Genomic DNA, 6,000 nt, shown 5'->3' on the forward strand with positions numbered 1-6,000 from the left:
TGCCTGTTTTAAGAGGGAAAACTTTTAGTTTTTCCTAGTATGTGTAATATTTGCTATGGGAATTGTGGTAAATGTTTTTCGTTAAGCTGAAAATGTTCCTTCACTTCCCATTTTTTGACAGTTTTTTAAAAATCATTAATAGGTGCTGAATCTTGTCAAGTGCTTTTTCTGCATCTACCTATATGATCAAATGATTTTTTTTAATTGATCTGGTGTATTACGTTGATTGACTTGCATATGTTAAACCATCATTTAATTCCAGGATGAATCTCACTAGCCTATGGTGTATGCTCTTTTTTTTTTTTTTATTTTTGGGTCACACCCGGTGATGCGCAGGGGTTGCTCTTGGCTCATGCACTCAGGAACCACTCCTGGCAGTGCTCAGAGGACCATATGGATGCTGGGAATTGGACCCGGTTTGTCTATGTGCAACGCAATGCTTTACCCACTGTGCTATTGCTTTAGCCCCAGTGTATGTTATTTTTGACAGTTGTTGGATTCTATTTCTAGTATTTTGTTGAGGATCTCTGCATATCATAAGGGATATGCATAAGGGATACCCAATTACAATTTTAATTGGATATGTGAAACACTCTCTCTAATGCTCTACAAGTTTCTCCATTTCATAGATCTCTCATTCCAACTTTAAATAGCTTTGAGAATTGAGGGGAAATTACAGTTGTTGCATAACAGATATTTACTCTCCCACATTCGTCAAATCTGACATTGTTTTGTGAACCTAATCTTAATTCAGAATGCTGGCAGAAATGTTTAGAAGAAAGTTACTGGTTCTTCTGGAAGGTAGAAAGGAGTAAGTTTGAAAACTGTCAAGCTCCTAATATGAAACTTTTCATTTTGTATTAAAGGTATTATCTAATCTAGAACTAACATGTCAACAGCCTGAGACAATACAGCTACTGATTTATTACTGTCAAATACGGCTATTATTTCTTAAAATTATTACTTGTATAATGTAAGTTAATTCATAAAACACTTTAGAAATGCTAACTTAATTTTTCTTTAAAAAACACACAGGAACAAAACAAGTTTTTCTGCCACTATTTTACAGATGAGAAAACTAATACTCTGCACTGGAAGCAAAGAACTTCAAATGTAAAACATTGCTCTGAGTCTCAGGCATTATTTTTGTTGTTTGTTTGGGGGACATAACAGAGTGACTCCCTGTTCTGTGCTCAGGGATTACTCCTGGCAAGGCTTGAGGGAGAATAAATAGTGCATGGAATCTAACTGGGATCAGCTATGTGCAAGGCAAAGGCCTTACCTGCTATATTATCTCTACACCCCTATTCTCAGCTGAGCATCCTTCATATTTATTCTTGAATATATACATTCACCTGCATCTTTGGCGATCCTTATTCATCTTCATTTTATGAACTGGTGCAGTTTTTGCATAAGATGTCATGTTGGTCTTATAGACTGAAAGATATCCAGAGTCGGCTGCAAATGAAAAATTTGGAAATAATGAAATTTTCTTGAATGGAACTTCTCAAATGCCAGACAGGGCAATTTCTCTATTCAGTCAAAGCCTGCTAGGAGCAATTACAGTGTTAGACTTTAGGTGTAGAGAAATGAACAAGACAAGCAAACTCCTCCTTTCAAGTCTCTAGTTAACCAATTTAAAAAGTAACCAATTTAAAACCTGGGAGAACAAAAGCCAGGGAAACAAAAAGCAGTGCCAAAATAGGCCTGGCTCAGGTGGCTTTGAATTGAGGGGTAATTTTGGAATAGATGACAGAAGAAGCCACTTCAGTGACATGAAATACATTGCATTTGCCTAGAAGGGAAACCAACCTTTCCAATTCCCATGATGGGCGAATATTGGACATCTCTATATTTCCTAGTAAAATCTGTTTATTTTTTTTGGCTTTACATGTGGGTGCTTAAGAGTGCTAAGGCCAGATAGAGAAGGGAACACTAAGTAGAGAATGTTGGGAGGACCCATTCGGGTTGGAAGATGCGAACTAAAAGTAGACTATAGATTGAACATGAAGGCCATTCAATATCTCTATTGCAAAGCACAACACCCAAAAGGAGAGGGAACAAAGGGGAATGCCCTGCCGCAGAGGCAGGGAGGGGTGGCTGGGGATGGGGTGGGCGTGGCGAGAGGGATACTGGGATCATTGGTGGAGGTGAATGGGCACTGGTGGAGGGTCGGGTAAACGATCACTGTATGAGTAAAATGCAAACACAAAAGTTCATAAGTTTGTAACTGTACATCACAGTGATTCTCTAATATTTTTTTTTAAAAGAGTGCTAAGGCCATCCTTGATCAATTCCTTTAGCCCACTAGCCTGCCAACTCACTGTAGGTCAAGTAGAATCTTGCTACTGGTGATATTACTGCAGAGCAGATGCTTTAGCTAATTCTGGGAATATCAGATATACACAGTCATAGGCCCAGCCCCAGACCTACTGACAGTCTCTATTTTAACAGAATATTATTTATTTAATTAAAAAATTTAAATCATTCACTATTTCTACAAGGTCAAAAATAACAAATAGTACTTGGTGGTATATATCCAAACCTTTTCTAATCACTTTCGTTGGTAAAGGTCATAAAGCTCTAAACTTCATTGGCAAACATCTGGGATTCATGATTTTATAGCGGACAAAATTATACTTTTACATTAAAGTGATAAAGATAACGAGAAAATGAATTGTTTTGATAAAGTGTGAAGTGCCACATATAAATACAACTGATTTAAGCATTATACTACGTCCTTGGGTTCACTTAAATAAATTCTAACTCTAAAGCTATAGAAAAGAAAAACTAAGGAAGACTACTGTTCTTTGAATATTTTCCATTATAGATCTGCAGAACTGGTCTATGTACTTGTATTCTAATAGGAAATAATATAGTGAGAGTGGGTTGTTGCTATGAAATCATCTCTCTTTGAAAAAACTAAATTACAGCATATATGTTTCAATTTAATATGAATTAATGTCTGCCCTATACAGATATAACTAGGTGGGAAGGGATCCACAGTATCAACTAGACAAATGTGAATAAAATAGAACTTTTTAAAAGTGTTTTATATTTCTGTTAAATATTGAATCAAAATTCCAGTATGTTATTTTTCTTTTTGATTTTTGGGTCACACCTGGCAGTGCACAGGGGTTACTCCTGGTTCATGCACTCAGGAATTACTCCTGGAGGTGCTCGGGGGACCATATGGGATGCTGGGAATCGAATCCGGTTCGGCTGTGTTCAAGGCAAACGCCCTACCTGCTGTGCTATTGTTCCAGCCCTAATTCCAGTATTTTTAAAAGATGCCTTTTGCCTCCCTTATCTTGCTTTGACTGAGCCTGTATAAATAAAGAAATCAGGTTATACTCTATATACTAAATAATAGAGGGGACTTAACTAAAATTTTTTTCAATAGTAGTGAAGGTTGATTCTGAATTTGTTTCTGAACCTGGTTAAGTGTTCACACATTAGATGCAAGTATAGAAATTTTCAAATTCCCTTTATCATTGTATTTTAGGCAAAAGCACTGTTGAAGATAACAGGTTACAGAAATATACTACAAAACTTCAGAGAAAAACACTGTTTTACAAGCGAGAGCATGCTTATTCCAGGTATTTGTAATTTATTACATTGATTACTGCTTAGCAGTGTAACTGTTTAAGTTTTGGGCTTCTTTTTGTACCCTGAGAGCTGGAACATGCATGGATAGAATAAATAAGACATTTGTGAAATAATTCATACTTCTGGGACTCTCTGGTTATCCCAAAATGGACATTATTTTCTTTGATGTATTTTTAATTATGTACCTAGTGATTCTAATTGGCAACGGTGTTCTGATCATAGCAAGTGTCTTTGATTTCCGCCTTCACACCCCCATGTATTTCTTCCTCAGCAACCTCTTTTTTATGGATATCTGTTACGCTTCCTCTTCTGTTCCCTCTACCTTGATGAGCTTAATCTCCAAAAAAAGAAACATTTCTTTCTCATTTTCAGATGAGAACATTTGCAGTGCAAATGTTACTTGGATTTGCAGTGGGGTCAACAGAGTGTTTCCTCCTTTTGACCGTTGTGTGGCCATCTGTAATCCTCTGAGATACTTCATCATTATGAGCAAGATGTACTGATGGCTTCTGTGTCTTGGCTCTCTGGTGGAATCAATTCAATCGTGCAAACATCTCTTGCCATGCAATTGCCATTCTGTGGGAAGAACATTATCAATCATTTTATATGTGAAATATTAGCAGTCCTCAATCTTGGTTGTGCTGATATATCCCTCAATTTTATCACCATGGTGATATCAAATATGGTATTCCTGGTTCTTCCACTGACAGTCATCTTTTTCTCCCACATGTTTATCCTCTACACCATCTTAAGAATGAACTCAGACACTGGAAGATGCAAGGCCTTTTCTACCTGCTCAGCACATCTGACTGTAGTCATCATATTTCATGGTACCATACTCTTTATGTATGCCAGACCCAAGTCTCAAGAACAATTTGGGAAGGACAGTTTGCAAGCTAGGGAAGGATTGATTTCTGTGTTTTATGGGGTACTGACACCTATGCTAAATCCTATCATTTATAGCTTAAGAAATAAGGATGTAAAAGCTGCTGTGAAATATTTGTTGGTTCAGAAATCTATTAACTAAGACCAAAGAAAGGGTAATGTGAGTCTTAAATGTGTAAAGAATAGAGGTGGCATCATGGGGTGATAACTGAGGAGTTTCTTTGGGGAAAGCAAAGATATATAGGAGTAATTTTAATTATGATCCCATCAGCCAGCTTTGTTGCAATCAATGAGAGTGGTAATAACTGTAAATTCAGATTTTAATGATTCAAATACAATTTATATCCTACAAGAATATTAAGTTCTTTTGAATTTTATCCTGGGTAATATTTCAAGAGTCTTTATGGTGTGTAATGTGACAATACAATGACAACATCACACTGAAAAAAATCACGTAAGTCAAACTGAGTGTTGGAAAGTAAGAAAAAGTACACATTCTGCCCCATCACAAACTACTTACTTTAACTTATCTTAGGGAAATTCTTCTTCTTTTTACAATGTAGTGTCCATATTTACAAAACAGAGAACAAAGTTGCTTTTGGCGTTTTAAAGATTCAATAAATTGCATAATGCAACCAGCACAGTGCCAAGTTCATGGTTATTCCCTTTAGTGAGGTAGTCGATCTTCTCATTGATATAAAAAATCCAAAACCTCTAGGCTGCTATTGTGATTGTGTCCGCACAACCTTATATCTCTTCATTCTTAGCATTGGAAAACAAATTATCAAATGCTTCCTTTCTAGCAAGTCCGACTCTGGGGGCTGGGAGGGGGAGGAACTCCAAACAATAATAGTGAGTTTTTTTTTCTTTGAATGTAATCAAAGTAAAGAGAAAGTAAAGTGACATTTATCAGCTTCACAGGCGGGGTGGGGAGCTGGAGGGTGGGGAGTCGGGGGGAGGTTTACTGTGGTTCTTGGTGGTGAAATACGTGCACTGGTGAAGGGATGGGTGTTCGAGCATTGTGTAACTGAGACTTAAGCCTGAAAGCTTTGTAACTTTCCACATGGTGATTCAATAAAAAAATAAAAAATAAATAAAAAATAAAACAAATAGTTAAAACAAACAAACAAAAAAGAGTTAAACGAAGACTCCGAATGAAGCTTAAAGACAGTAGCTAGTGTCTCTATTTTTTAAAATATAACTAAGATTATAACTCCTGTAAGTTTTCCTTTTGATATAAAACACCACTCCTACTTGCCTATATGTTCAGATATCTATTTGCCTAGATAAAGAAAATAAGGGAGAAAATAGAACCGAGGTTTTTATCATAGAAAGTGCACAATGAATGGTAAGAGACCTTTCACTACTGCCCCTGTGAAAGAAAGGAAAGACCGTCCAGATATGAGTCAACTGAGTCTCGAAGACTTGTGTGCTACGAGCAAGCCTTATCTCCGGTGGAATGGAGTGCTAACTTTTCCTCCTTAGGCTGAATACCAGCAGAGGAAT

At 36.8% G+C, this 6,000-nt stretch overlaps 1 pseudogene; it reads left to right on the plus strand.

Moving 5' to 3' along the window:
• Positions 1-3,689: 3,689 nt before the first annotated feature.
• Positions 3,690-4,636, plus strand: LOC101542793 (olfactory receptor 13C4-like; annotated as a pseudogene).
• The last annotated feature ends 1,364 nt before the right edge of the window (positions 4,637-6,000 follow it).

The sequence above is a fragment of the Sorex araneus genome, chromosome 1 (assembly GCF_027595985.1).
Source record: "Sorex araneus isolate mSorAra2 chromosome 1, mSorAra2.pri, whole genome shotgun sequence".
NCBI lineage: Eukaryota > Metazoa > Chordata > Mammalia > Eulipotyphla > Soricidae > Sorex > Sorex araneus.